The sequence below is a fragment of the Micropterus dolomieu genome, linkage group LG17 (assembly GCF_021292245.1).
Source record: "Micropterus dolomieu isolate WLL.071019.BEF.003 ecotype Adirondacks linkage group LG17, ASM2129224v1, whole genome shotgun sequence".
Lineage (NCBI taxonomy): Eukaryota > Metazoa > Chordata > Actinopteri > Centrarchiformes > Centrarchidae > Micropterus > Micropterus dolomieu.
The window spans coordinates 2,177,536-2,192,700 of NC_060166.1; positions in this window are offsets into that span (position 1 = coordinate 2,177,536).

Sequence of the window (15,165 nt, forward strand, 5' to 3'; positions counted from 1 at the left end):
TTTCATTAGTTCTTCTATGCCGTATGAGTCAAATGCTTCCCACAATCGAACCTCCAGGCTCATTGTTCAGCAAATGTTTATGTTCCCTGTATTCAACCATCTTTTTATCACCTTAGTTAGAGAATAAATTCACTGTAATATAATCAAGAGCTGTTTGTGTTGCCTATTTATAGTTCCTGCCAAGAGAATTGACCCTTTAGATATGAGACTGACTGACTGACTGACTGATTTAAGATAATTGAGCGATTATTAACTAACTGATCACTAGTAATAATTGTATAATTATTCAAAACTACCTAGAGGTCCGGAGACTCTAGGATTATAACAACTCCGGTGGTGCCCTTAACAAGGAATTAAATAAAATGATTTTATGAATCTTAAAAATTCATAATTGGGTATCAATTCTCATAAATTTATTAAAATGCATAACTAATAAATTTAGGTCTACTACAAATGATTAAGACATTTCATTCAATTTTATTTAATATTATAATTGATTATCATCATTATCTGTTCCTCGTGAATGTGATTTTTTTATTTTAAGATCAAGTGGTTGGAATTATTTATTTATTTATTTATTTTTTTACTTGTTAGATTGTAGTAAGTGTGGCTTCTGGGGGATGAGAAATGAATTTCGCAACATGTATGTGACAATAAAGTATCTTCTTCTTCTTCTTAAATGGAAGTACAGCAGGTAAAAACTCAAGAGTAAGATCACATATGCTGAGGCAGTGAAGATGGTTAGTCAGAGGGGGAGTGATGAAAGAAACAGAGTAGAAAAACAACCCACAAAAGAACCAGACCAGGCAAAGGAGGGAATATTAATGGTTGATTTAAAGAAGCTAGTCACTTTCATAGCGGGGGTGGTAAATGCTACAATAGAGGTTAAATCCAAAACAGAGAGAATTCAAATAATCGTAAACTTTAATGCACATATCATGTTATGGGGAGATAAGAACAGATGCAGATGGTGAGGTAAATGAAGAACTGCTAGAAGAGAGGAACATGGTTTGCTTAAATGATGGAAGAGGGACTAGAGTGGATGTGCACATAGTATTAGACTTGACTTTAATATCTAGGAATAAGAATATGTGAGTGGGATCAATGCAGGGGCGATTTTAGACTATTTTTAGGGGTGCTGAAGACACAGTTTCATATGGCTTTTAATGTCCCTAAATACTGTCATTTTTCACTTTCTAATGTTTTACTGAATGATCTGAGACCGTGCTGGTGGACCGGTCAGCTGCAGCAGAAAGCTGTTTAGGTGTCTGTCAGTCTGGGCCAAACCAATACTTTCACTATTGAAGGGGGATACAAGCGGCCCCTCCCAACTTGGATTGATCCTTGTGTTTGCTGAATTCAAAGGAGTTTACTTTCCATGGGGCAAGTTCAATCAAAAACCTTTTGCACCGGTTTGCTACGTTTTGTCGGGGCTGAACTCAGCCAGGTTTGTGTGATGAGGGCAACAGAGACGGTAAATATGGCGAAAAGAAAGAGGAAAAAGAAATGTGTGGAGCCGAAAAAATAAGAATTAAGAAGAAAAAGGTGTCGGCACAAGAGGCAGCTGAATGCGCCAAATTAACTGATTGCTTCCTTGGTGGAAAAGTTTCTGTGGCAGGTGCAGATGAGGCAGGACCCAGCAGCAGAAGGAAGTAACAATTAGTAATGGATTTATTATATACTGAAATTATTTATATATGTATTTATATATAAGCATAAATATTATATATTATAAACAATAGTTTGCAATGTGTTATCACACAAAGACAACATCCTTCTATGTGAGGAATATCTGAATGTCTGTATGTAGAGTATTAACTGTTATGGTGGAGGTGATGCAGAGGTACCTGGTGATGATGACCCCAGGCATGTTGATGAGGGAGAGAAGAAAGAGGAGGACAGTGACAGGCACAGGGGCAGTGTGCAGGGCTGAGTAGCCAATCATACGTAGAGATAGAATATGAAAATGGATTATTGTTAGTCATATTTATTACTGATGTTCTTCTCATGCATATGTAGCTATACAATCAGCAGAGTCCAGCACAGGGGAAGCTGAGCCAGGGAGAAGCCTACTCAGAGCTGAAGATGAGGGATTTGATTTTTATGCACACCCAGCTCAGGCTTGCCTGACCTGGTCTTGTTCAGTGCAGTGGTGCCTTGCTTATACAAACTGAAGAGGCAGTTCATCCTAATGTTTCTTGAAGGTCTTAAGCATAATCTGATAACTTTATACAGCAAAAACACTATTAGTATCAAAATAACTGCAAACTCACATAAAAGTCCGCTCCAAAAGTACCCAGCTGAATTTCAGCACCAGTACACCCCTGGTAGCGGCATGAACATACCTGAGTATTTTTAACCTTTCTGAAGGTATTTTAAATGTTTGCTACGTTGCCCACCAGTAAAGCCAGTTGCAGTATGTAACGTTAGAACATTAGCTGTAACAGAGATAAAACAAGAACTGTATTTCACACGTATATATCCCAAAAAATAAATACATGGGAAACGGACAAGTGATTAACGAGTGCAACCTGCCGCAATTGCATGAATGATTATTGATACTTAGCATTAATAAATTAGAGACCAATGTAGACTGTTTTTTCTTGCAAATGGATTTTATAAATGGAAAGATTCCACAAAAATTAAACTGCTGTAACACTGGGCAGTGTTGGGAAGGTTAATTTGGAAATGTAGATTTTGTTCACTTTTTGAAAGCATCTGTTAAAAAACATTCTGAAAAATAGCTTGCCCAAAGAAATGTGAACTAACACAAAATGCTTTGAGAAAAGCCTTATTTGCACAATAAGAAAACATGCAATACAATGTAGCTTTCCCTCATATAAAAAAAATATTTTGAGTTTAATGCTCAAAATCTTCTGGGGGAGGACCCCTCCCAGATAATGTATCATCACATCCCTGATCTGAGCCCTTATGTCCCCACCACTTTTCAGCACAAAGTAAGGCCCTTGACTGACCCTCTCTGCTCTGCACCAGCTCCTCTCTAGTAGGCCTACTTATTCTCTCCACCGATTAGTGAACACTTTTGCAAGGTATTGTATGCATGCTATAGCTGTATCAACTCAGCTATGTAGGGAGGAACCTGACTGTGCAGGGCTCTAAAAGTAAATTCTATACTGGACTATAACCAGTGAAGTGCTGCTTAAACAGGTGTGATGTGCGCTCTTCTGTTAATGTGAGTTAAAAGCCTTTCAGCAGAGTTCTGAACAGCCTAGAGACGATTGGTCAAACATGTAAAAAGACTGTTACAGTAATCTAAATGAAAGGAAATAAAAGCATGAATGATCATCTCCAACTCACCCTTGGACACCAGTGTTCTTAGTTTGGAAAAATTCCTCAGTTGGAAGAAACCGTTTCTGACTAATTGAGTGATACTCCGAGGACATCGCTGAATCAAAAACAACACCTAAGCTCCTGAGGCTCGGCTGGACAGATGTCACCAATATGTGTTTAATCTGAGGGATTCTACTTTCAGGTGCGATAATCAGCGTTTCTGTTTTCTCTAAGTTCAGAAGCAGGAAGTTGTCACATAACCCCTGTTTGATACTGGTCAAGCACTTAATTAAAGAAGACAGTTTGTGGAAGTCAGTTTCCTTAAACGAGCAGTACAGTTGAATGTCATCTGCATACAGATGGTAAGATATCTCACTGAATTGACTAATTATCTGTACAAGAGGAAATATATACAAAAGGAACAGGATGGGTCCCAAAACAGAACTCTGAGGTACCCCCACACGACCGTCCTGCAGTTTCAGACATGATCTGATTCACATAACCACTGAAACTTCTACCAGAAAGGTAGGATGAAAACCATTTTAAAACTGATCCAGACATCCCAACCAGATCATGGAGTCCATTTATCGTAATATTGTGATCAAGCAGATGAAAGGTCCAAGAGAACCAAAACTGTGTATTCCTTAGAGTCAGCTGACATCAGAATGTCACTATAAACGTTAAGTAATGCAGTTTCTGTTGAATGCTTTTTACAGAAACCAGATTGAAATTTGTCAAACAGCTTGTGATTCTCTAAGACAAGTGTGAGTTGCTCTGCTACAACTTTTTCTAGAATTTTTGACATGAATGGAAGTTTAGATATTGGCCTGTAGCCCCTGGGTTGTAATGGATCCAAACTGGTCTTTTTAAGTACAGGCTTAACAACAGCATGTTTTAAAAAAACTATGAACAACACCAGTTAAAAGTGAAGTATTAATCATCTCCACCATACAGGGGCCAATAGAATCAAACGCTTGTACAAATAGCACAGTAGGGAGAACATCCATGGTACAAAATGAGGGTTTCAATGTTTGTAGCAGAAAGGTGATGTCATGTAATGTCACAGGCTTAAAAGAGGACCAAGAATGAGTGGGAGACAGGTCAAATGCAGAGTTCTGAGAAAGTGATGGTGAGATGTTTGCCCTGACATCTCTGATCTTACTTACAAAGAAGTGAAGGAATTCAGTGATTTAGAAGACACAGTTGCTTGCGGAGCAGAAGGAGAAATTACTGTATTTATAGAGTCGATTTTAGGATTGTATTTATTTGATCATATAAGCTGAGAAAATAAGTGAGTTCTTGCATTTCTCAGCATCTTGTTTAACCTTTTTGCCCTCCTCCGGCATTTTAGTACATTTTTCTCAACTTTTTCTTATTTAGTGATCATTTTGGCTGTTTTATAGCTTGTGGCATGAAATTTTGCAGGGACTCTTCTTTTTGGCAAAATCTTTGAAAAATTTAAGTCTATGACGCCTTTTTTGTCACGAAGGTGTCCAGTGGGAGTATTTTGCAAATGTCTCAAATAATTCAACTGCCATTTAAAGATGAAAATAATTGAATATTTGGTATTTTTAAGCAGGGAAGAAGTTTTTTAAGGGATTTATGAAAAAAAAGCAGAAAAAAATACTGATGTATGATGATTTTATATAAATTTTCTTGCGCATGTACATTTTTGCCACAAAGGTGTCCAGAGGGGGCAGAATTTTAAATCTGACACTACATAAAAAAATAGTAATGCAATCAAATCAATTTTGTTGCAAATCTTAAACATATCGAATACTATAATCACCACCAAAGACCCATCTCCCTACTATTTATTTCATGGAAAATAATTATTTGATGTATAATGATTTTATAGCAGTTTATTTGTGCATGTACATTTTTGCCACGAAGGTGTCCAGAGGGTGCAAAATTTGAGGAGGGCATAACTAGATATTTCATGATCTTTATTTGTTGAACTCTTAACATTTATATAGCTATTGAGCTATTCCCAACACTTTTTTTAGTGAGGTCAGTGCCATGCCTTTACCCAGTTAATACCAACCCACGAAATCTCACACATTTTGTCTCAGCTCATTCCCTGCTCCTTGGCTTCACGATTAGTCGACCATAGCTGATGATGGCATAATCCCCTTTTGCTCTTGCCTTTTTATTGCAGGTAGCAGATCAGCTTTTCTCTTCCTCACCTGTTCAGAAAGGTCCTCATTGATATAAATTGAGATGTTCCTCAGGGTAGATCTTGACCTGGCAAGAATTCGCTGTTTGTCCTTAAAAACGCAGCAGCACAATCACCACTGACCTTGGCCTGAATTTTTTATTTCTGTGAGCTCTCTCACATTCCACAGGAGCAAGTTTTGTGGTGAACAGTTCTTTTTGCGTTATCTAGTCCAAGTCCATCAATTACAAGATTATTTCTCCTACATTGATTCTCAAGGTAATGCACCTGCTCATAGTATCTATCTACAGTATATTCAGATTTCAAGTCATTTACTTCCTTGGACATGGTCTTACACACACTGTGTTGGGCCTTAAGACAGTTCTTTACATAATCAATATAATTTTGAAAGTAATTAAGACTCACTCTTTCTTGTTAGTTCTCACTAGTTCTTGTGAGTAAATTAAACGTAAATACCCAATGTATTTGAACCATGGGCTTATGCTTATGGCTGTTCCTCTTTCAGACAGTCACCCAGCCACAGTGGCCTCCCGGCTGCTCGGGAGAGGCCGGGGGACGGCTAACATGAGCTACCTCAGGTTGGTCCACACCAGCTACCAGGGGCTGGCTAGCTACAGTAGCTAACAACTGATCTACCAAGGTGCAGAGCCAAACATCTAAATCACTGAGCCTCGCCTCCATGTCTACAAATAAACTACACTTGTTACACGTACCATTACCACTAAAGGAGGCAGAGGAGTAACTGAACATTTGACACGCCGAGCAAGAGAGAGCAGGAGAGTGAGAGAGAGAAGCCATCACTAGCTGCTTAGCTGAAGAACGGTAGTGTTAATTTACAACATGAACTTTTTCCACATTTTATGTTACAGCCTTATTCTAAAATGGAAGAAATGTTATTTTTCTCAAAATTCAACAAACAATGACAACATGAAAGAAGTTTGTTTGAAATCTTTGCAAATTTATTAAAAATAAAAGACGAAAAAAGCAGTATTCACAGCCATATGCCCAATAACCCTCAAAGTGAGCTCAGGTGCATCCAGTTTCCACTGTTGATCCTTGAGCTGTTTCTACAACTTGATTGGAGTCCACCTGTGGTAAATTCAACTGATTGAAATTGATTTGGAAAGGCACTCACCTGTCTATATAAGGTCCCACAGTTAACAGTGCATGTTATGCAGCATTGAAGGTCCCAGTGAACACAGTGGCCTCCATCATTCATAAATGAAAGAAGTTTGTTACAACCAGGACTCTTCCTAGAGTTGGACGCCTAGCCAAACTGAGCGATTGGGGGAGAAAGGCCTTAGTCAGGGATGTTACCAAGAACCTGAAGGTCAGCAGGTCCAGCATGTCTCTGTGGAGAGAGGAGAACCTTCCAGAACATCAACCATCTCTGCAGCACTCCACCAATCAGCCCTGTAGGTAGAGTAGGTAGGTAGGTTTGTTGTCACAATATAACAAGTTATATTATAAAGTGAAATTGAGTTTTGTAACTCTTCTGCCACATAGCAGAAGACTAATACAGAAGCAATTATAAAAATGGTAAACAGAAATAAACTGATCACTGGAGCAGTGCTGAGGATGAATTAGAGTTTAAGAGTCTGACAGCTTGGGGAGAAAAAGCCAAACTGACGTCAGCCAAACTGAGTGATCGGTGCACTCTTAAAGACAGGACAAGCACCATTGGGTATGTAACATTCATACCAATAAAGCAAATTTGAATTGGAAAATTTTTTTTTTTTCTATTCATGTCAATATTTTTGGCATGACTGAGGAACATATAATGTGCACATTTTACCTTCATTTTTGCCAAATTGGAGCTGTTGGCTGACTTAAGGGCTGATTTGGAGCCAGTTACTAGTCACGCAATACTTGCCAGGCCCAAACTTCTTGTTACTCATTTCCTCGCGTCTGGGTCATTCCAGCCTACTGTAGCTGTTTCTGCTGGGGTTTCCCAAAGCAGTTTTTCAGGTGTGCTGTCCGAAGTACTTAGTGCAATCTTAGGCAGGATGGGCAGGAACATATGATTTCCACATACTCAGGACACACGGAATGAAACAAACCAAGGTTTTTACGCAGTGGCTGCTTTCCCTCCCGACTCTCCATTGTGGAAACTATTAAACACACAAAACCCTCATTTAAATACTGCAACCTCCATTGTTTGGCTCCTGTTGTCACTTCAGCAAAAATTCTGAGTTAATCACCCACAACAGGTACTATTACACATGCAATATTTTAAAATGCACACGCAATTTAGCACTTTATTCGGGGTGTTAGTAAATCCAGCCCTTGATGTTCTATAATTTTGCACTTTACTGAGCATTATATCATTTGGTCTCAAACAACTGGGTGTGTGTCCTACCCACTGAAACCAACCTTTTGTCTTGTTAATCTGGAGGGCGATCTCACCTGTATGCAATTAGACTCTAGTGCTAAAACACCACTTACGCCATGTGTTACCATACCATTCCTGTTGTCTCCGGTGTATGCAAGAGGAATCATGCCATTAGGCACAGCACCCACATCTGTTTACTTCTCCGTTGGGTCATGGAACTGCCAGTCTGCAGTCAACAAAGCTGACTTTATCGCTGCTTATGCTAATACATTATCTCTCTGGCTTTTGGCGCTGAGTGAGACCAAACCAGAAAACACTGCTAGCAACAAATGGAAATTCACACAACTGCTACCCCCCAATCAATATGCCTCCTTCAAATATCATGCTGTCTTTTTGTCCGCTCCAGTAAAGGTCTCTGTGATATACCATCCACCAGGACAAATGGTTAACTTTGTGGACGAGTTAGACACATTGCTGTCTTCAATGCCACAGCATGGCAGTCCGTTACTTGTCCTCAGTGACATGAACATTCACTTAGACAAATCAAACTCAGCAGACTTCCTGTCTCTGATTCAGTCCTTTGATCTAACTCGGGTTCTCAGCCCCCTGACCCACAAAGCTGGCAAGGTGCATGACCTCGTTCTTGTCCGAAACTGTGGCACCGAATGTCAGTCACAACAGTCACACCTCTACACATGTCTGACCACTATTTCATCCAGTTCACAACATGCCTACAGGAACAGCCCATTGTTCCAGCACCATATGTCTCACACCGCAGCAACCTCCGCAACCCGTCTCCCACTCACTTTGCCTCAGTGGTAACTTCTGCTCTGCATGCCTGGATAGCCTGTGTCCTCTATCCACCAAACCAGCTCGCCCCGAACCAGTCCCACCTGTGGCTAACTGATACCATCCGAGGGCTCTGTACTGATCTCAGAGCCGCTGAAAGAAAATGGCCAAAAACCAAAGACCCTGCCGACCTTAAGGGCTACCAACTGTTCCTATCCTCCTTCTCAACAATCATCAGTGCAGCCAAAAGTGTGTTCTATAATGACAGAATTAGCAGCGCCACTGAGTCAAGGAAATTATTTCCCACCTTTAAAGCGCTACTAAATCCTCCTCCACCACCCACAAACTTGTCTGCTGATACCTTTGCTGCCTTTTTCACAGGCAAAGTGGCGGTTATAACTAGCCTGTAAATCACTCAAAATCAACCGGTCTACTCCTGCTCCGGTCAGCTCCCACTGAGAGAGAGATAGAGAGAGAGATATATATATATATATATAATGTGTGTGTGTGGGTAAATAAACCTTTATTTAAACAGGAAATGTCCAATTGAGACGCTGTCTCTTTTACAAGGTAGTCCTGCATAAAGTGAGCACGTATAGAGTGAGCATGGCACAAGAAGACCTACCATGTAGCAGTCCTTCAGGAACCTTCCCAACCACTTTCAAAAGAGCTCAGGTTACACCCTTGCTTAAAAAGCCATCCTTCGACCCTACCCAAGTTGAGAACTATGAGCCAATTTCACTTCTACCATTTCTATCCAAAGCTATCGAACGGGCAGTCTTAAAACAGGTCTCAGAATTCCTTTCACGGAATGACCTCCTGGATCCATATCAGTCGGGTTTTAAGAGTGGCCACTCTACTGAAACGGTTCTTCTGTCTGTGACCGAAGCCCTAAGGTCAGCTAAAGCTGCAGCCCAATCCTCAGTGCTTATCCTGCTTGACCTATCAGCTGCCTTTGACACAGTCAATCACAGGATCCTGCTATCCGCTCTTTCTCAGCAATGGGCATCTTGGGCAAAGCACTTCTGTGGTTCGAAATCCTACCTTTCGGGGCGTTCCTACGTTTTGGGGCAAGGACAATTATCTTCCTCCCACTGCCTTTTCACAGGGTGCCCCAAGGCTCAGGGCAAGTGCCCCTTCTCTTCTCAATTTACACCACCTCACTGGGGATGACACGCAACTCAACCTATCCTTCCTGCAAGACAATCCCACCACCTCGCTGTGGATCACAGACTGTCTCTCGGACATATCTGCATGGATGAAGGCTTGCCACCTTCAACTAAACCTCTCAAGACTGAACTCTTGGTCATTCTAGCCAAGCAATCTATCCACCACAACATCAAACAACAAATTGACTCCTCAACCATCACTCCAGTGAGAAACTTGGATGTCATGATTGATGACCAGCTGTCCTTTTCAGATCATGTGGCTGCTGCTTTGCTCTATAGAACATAAGAAAAATCAGGCCCTACCTTACTCAGTACGCCACCCGGCTTCTGGTACAGGCCATGGTTATCTCTCGCCTCAACTATTGCAGTGCCCTCCTAGAGGGTCTTCCAGCTACAAATTGTTCAGAACGCAACAGCGCGTCGGGTTTTTGATCAGCCTAAAAGCACTCGTCACTCCTTTTACTTACCAACCTCCACAAATTCAAGTCACTAATGCTTGCATAGAGAGTGACTACTGGGTCTGCACCCTTCCAACAGGACAATGACCCTAAGCATACAGGAGTGGCTACAGGGCAACTCTGTGAATGTCCTTGAGTGGCCCAGACAGAGCCCAGACTTGAGCCCGATTGAACATCTCTGGAGAGATCTGAAAATGGCTGTGCACTGAGCTCCATCCAACCTGATGGAACTTGAGAGGTCCTGCAAAGAAGAATGAGAGAAACTGCCAAAAAGTAGGTGTACCAAGCTTGCAAGTGAGTGAAGGCTGTGAATACTTATGTACATGTGCTTTTTTTTTCTTCTTCATGTTGTTTACTCCTGCCCAGAGATTTTCTTCAGTCATTTGTCACATTGTCCTTGGACCTTGCAAAACATTGCTTACAGATTTTACTAATTTCAATTTTTATAATCACAATCTGCTCCATCTTAAATGACAGTGTGTGCCTGATCTCATTAACTTTTTATGTGTGGGTTTTTTTTTTCCTATAGCTCAACTCCCATGATTCCCCCGCATCTCAGTCAAATTTTGTCACTGCTTAGTCAGAAAACAGCCCTTCTAATGTCACTGTTCAGTGCACACCCTCAGTTAAATTATAAACCCACACCATACTGATCTGGGCCCCAGGAAGGCATTTGGCAACACATCCAAAATGCAATAAATGGTCTTAAAATTATGAAGAACATTTCCTGAGCAATATCATTGCTCCAATTTACTCTGAACCCCCCCAGTTTGAACCAGTAGGTCCATCATGTATTTAAAAACATTGGCAGTACATACCTTCCAGAAATCCAACACAAAGCACACTGGGAGTTCAGACAAAAAACAGTGGAAATATGAAGGTTTGTCAAACATTTTATTTGTACAGAAACCAACCAAGCAATAGGGATCACATAGTTGGCTCACAGAGATGACAGCTGGACTGCATTGCACCTTCATGTGGTGCAGAAAGCAAAGATCCAAAGCTTAAAAACAATCCAAGCACTGGAGACACAGATCCCACCCCAAAGAAAATAAAAACTAACAGGGGGTTAACTCTAGCAATTCACATTAAAACCACTACAATGTAAAACTCAACAAAAGTTGCATTTACCTCAACACAATGGAGCAAAAGGCAACTTCACAGAAATACTTAAAGGCTTTGTCAGTTCGTGTTCTGCCCGTATGAGCAGGGAGTTTGGTCAGAGTTGTAACGTCTAAACAGTTTCAGTCTCAGTGTGCAGATGGTTGTGGTAACAAAATGGGGAAAATACGTTAAACCAAAAATGAATACCGTCATACAGACTGCACTAGGAAGAAATACTGTACCCGATCCTGTAACGTGAGAAGAACCCCCACTGAAATTAACCAAATGTAGACAACCTGATTGCTCCACAGCAGAGAACACAGACTTTACTCCAGGATATATCAGTGGTTCTTTCTGCCTTATGATTACACAATCAACCAAATGAAAACAATCGCTGCTTCTACTGTTGTTGATTTGATGTTACCGCTTTGTTGTAATTCAGCCCAGCCCATCCAGACTGATGGTGCTGTGCTGATGAAATACATCCATTTGCTGTAAACTGACAAAAACTCAGGCCGGGTTTCAACAATTTCTCTGTTTTTGGTATCAACTAAAATGTCTCCATAGTACTGTTGAAAATTGTCAAGTACTGAAAGGTGTCTGCTCAGATTTATCATCTTGTTTATTTTATTTATCCCAAGCCAAAGAATGGCATGGGAATCCTATTGTTGTATTGGTTTTTATTTATTTCTTTTATTTTTTAAGTTTTGGCCTAAAAGTGATACTGTGGCCTAGATGGTAAGTGCTACAGACACAACACTCATAGGGTAAGTACAGACACCTGCGAGGACCTCAGGTGGTAAAAATTTGCACACTTCTACCTCTAGGGGGCACTTCAAGCAAGATCAACGCATTTGGGCTTGGAACGTCCGCATACAAAGGCACATATCAAATACCTTCTATCCACCGTTCGGGGGATCGAGCCAAATCTTGTGGTATAGGCCACGGCCATTTCCACCTAGACTTTTTTTTTTCCACAAAAACTGAAACCTATTTTTATTAACTCCTCCAAACCAGAAAGTCCCACCGGCACCAAACATGGTAGAGACTTCATCTCTGGACGAAGACACTGAAATTTCGATCCACGAAAAAATTTGCTAATTATAAGCTAACAAATGTTTGCGCGAAATACAAAAAACAGGAAGTGATGTCATAACTTAGCTTTGGAATGGCCGATCTACACCAAACTTAGGGATCTTATGTGCCATGCCCTCCTGAGGGGCTGTGCAATTACCTCCCAGGTGGTGCTGTGTAAAAGCATAGCTGCGCTAACAAAAAATTTCATGGCTCAGTGTGTTTGTCTGGATTCCTCCATGCAGGCTTTGGTCGGCTTCACTGTCCGATCTCTGACTTACCTTACCCTTGCATGAAACTTGAGCCGAATTGTTCGGGATGGTCTCTTGACTCCAGGAACCAGAGTTTACCTTCAAATATGCCCATAGCTGGCGCTGTTATTGCAGATTAAAGACGTTTGAAAAAATGCCATTGACTTAAATTCCTTTTATATCTCCATAACCACAAGATCGATTGATACCAAATTTGGTCCTCCCCATGGGCCCCGAAGACACCTGAGAAATTTGGTTCAATTCGGCCTATATGTGGCGCTATGACTGAAGCTGAAATAGCGTGGGAAAATCCTATTTGATTGGGATTTTCAACCAATGGACAATTTGCCTCATAACTACCACGCAGTATATTGTGCATTCAGAAACTTTATATCTACATGTTTGGGTGGTGCTGCCAAATCGTATTGTAGCCTCTGTCCGATGACGTTTGTTTTTCGCAAAATCGCAATAACTGAAAAACCTGTTTGAATTAACGCCTCCAAAGCCGCAAGTCCAACTTAGCACAGACTGGATGAAACTGATAAAAGTTTGTTATGGAAATTTCTATCCACAAATTCAAACATTTTTTACGCCAAACGCAAAAAACAGGAAGTGAAGTCTATCTTAGGGATGTCCAATTTACACCAAACTTGAGGAACTTATGTGGCATGGCTTCCCGATGGGCTGTATCAAATTTGGTGTCCATCGGCCACTAGGTGGCACTGTTAATTGATATCAAATGAGACTCCCATAGACATACATTAATTTTATATCTTGCCACAAGACCCTTTAATATGAAACTCTGGTCATTTATTAACCACAGGCCCCCGACGCCATGTGCGACCTTTGATGCAATTCGGGCAATAGGTGGCGCTGTTTTTGCAAACTGAACGTTGCAGGAAAATCTCATTTGAATACATAGGATTTGGACATTACACCAGGAATCTTGTTCATAGCTCCACAGGCCCACGGCCTCAGCTCCCTGGTCGTCAGTGGGGCGCTGGGGTTAACTTGCACACCCTCTGCGGGGCAAAGGGCGCAGCTGGCGTCGGGAGGCTTGGAGCCCAATTAGAAGCTAACAAATATTTGCGAAAAACAGGAAGTATAACACATCTCAGGCTTGGAAAGGCCGATCAACACAAAACTTGAGGACCTTATTTGGCATGCCCCCCTGAGGGGCTGTGCAAAATGTGGTACAGCTAGCCCCTTGTTGGCGCTATTCAAAAAAATCCCATTGACTTACATGCATTTTATATCTCCACAACCACAACTCCGATTGATACCAAATTTGGGTCATTTGTTCCCCACAGGCCCCTGATAACACCTGAAAATTTTGGTGCAATTCAGCTTATAGGTGGCGCTATAATTGGAACTGAAATACCATCGGACAATCCCATTCATTTCAATGGGATTTTCAACCAAAGGACATTTTGCCTCATAACTACGCGCCAGTACATCGCACATTCATAAACCTTATGTCTATGTGTTTGGGGGATGCTGCCGATTCATATGGTATAGGACACGCCTCTGTGCGATGACGTTTTCATTTTGCGCCGGGAGGCTTGGACTGCTTGCAGTTCAAGTTTTTATTATTGTTCTTTTTTGACCAGACAGTTCCTGGTTGAACATTAGGTTACACAATAGGTTAACTATTTTTTTGGAAGTGTATTTCTGGTAAGTTCTTGTACTGCTGCTGCTTGGGTATGGAAACAGTTGAAGTTAAAAATCTTTTGTTCATTAAAAAATGTTTTTTAGGAGAACATAATCATGTTCTTCCACGTAAGGTACTGATAAAGGTATGCAGCAATTTTATTAATTACTAATGAAACACTGTGAGAGTCCTTTAAGTATGTGTTTGGAGAATATTCTGTAATGCTTTATTTTAACACGTCTAATTTCTAGGGCTGTCCCCGACTAAGGATTTACATAATCGAATCAGAATTGTCAAGTCTTGCCTATAGTCGAATCACGTACTGTGTTTGTGTGCAGCTATTGGAAGCAGGGGGTTGGGGGGGGCGGTTTTGCATGCAGGCAGTGCAGCCGACAGCTGCATGCACGTCGCGGGTTCCTCACGGGTCTATTTCAAGTACTATTTAAAAACGATGTAATATTCTTTGTATGGTTCATCAATGGTGATAAATGATCCAAACGTCCCGCAAGGTGCTGACAACCCTACTAGGCAGAACAACGGTGAAGCCTTAACTTCACCGTTGTTGTGCCTAGTAGGGTCTTCTGCCACTACACACTCACACACTGCTGCCCCCTACCTTCAGGGTTAGGGTTACAAATCTGGATTTATTGACGCACTTTAAAAACATTTATTAAAAGCCTTTTTTTTCTTTTCTCATTTTCTTATTTACAGCATTATGTTGAAATGTATATTTTAATAGGCTGTATATTAACTTATTGGGAGAAAACTGGTAGTTCTATGTAAAATCATATGTTGAGCACCCCCATATCGGCAAAATGGCGTGATCCTTGTTTCGCAGCGAAGCTTCGACTGTGAGATTGACAGACGAAT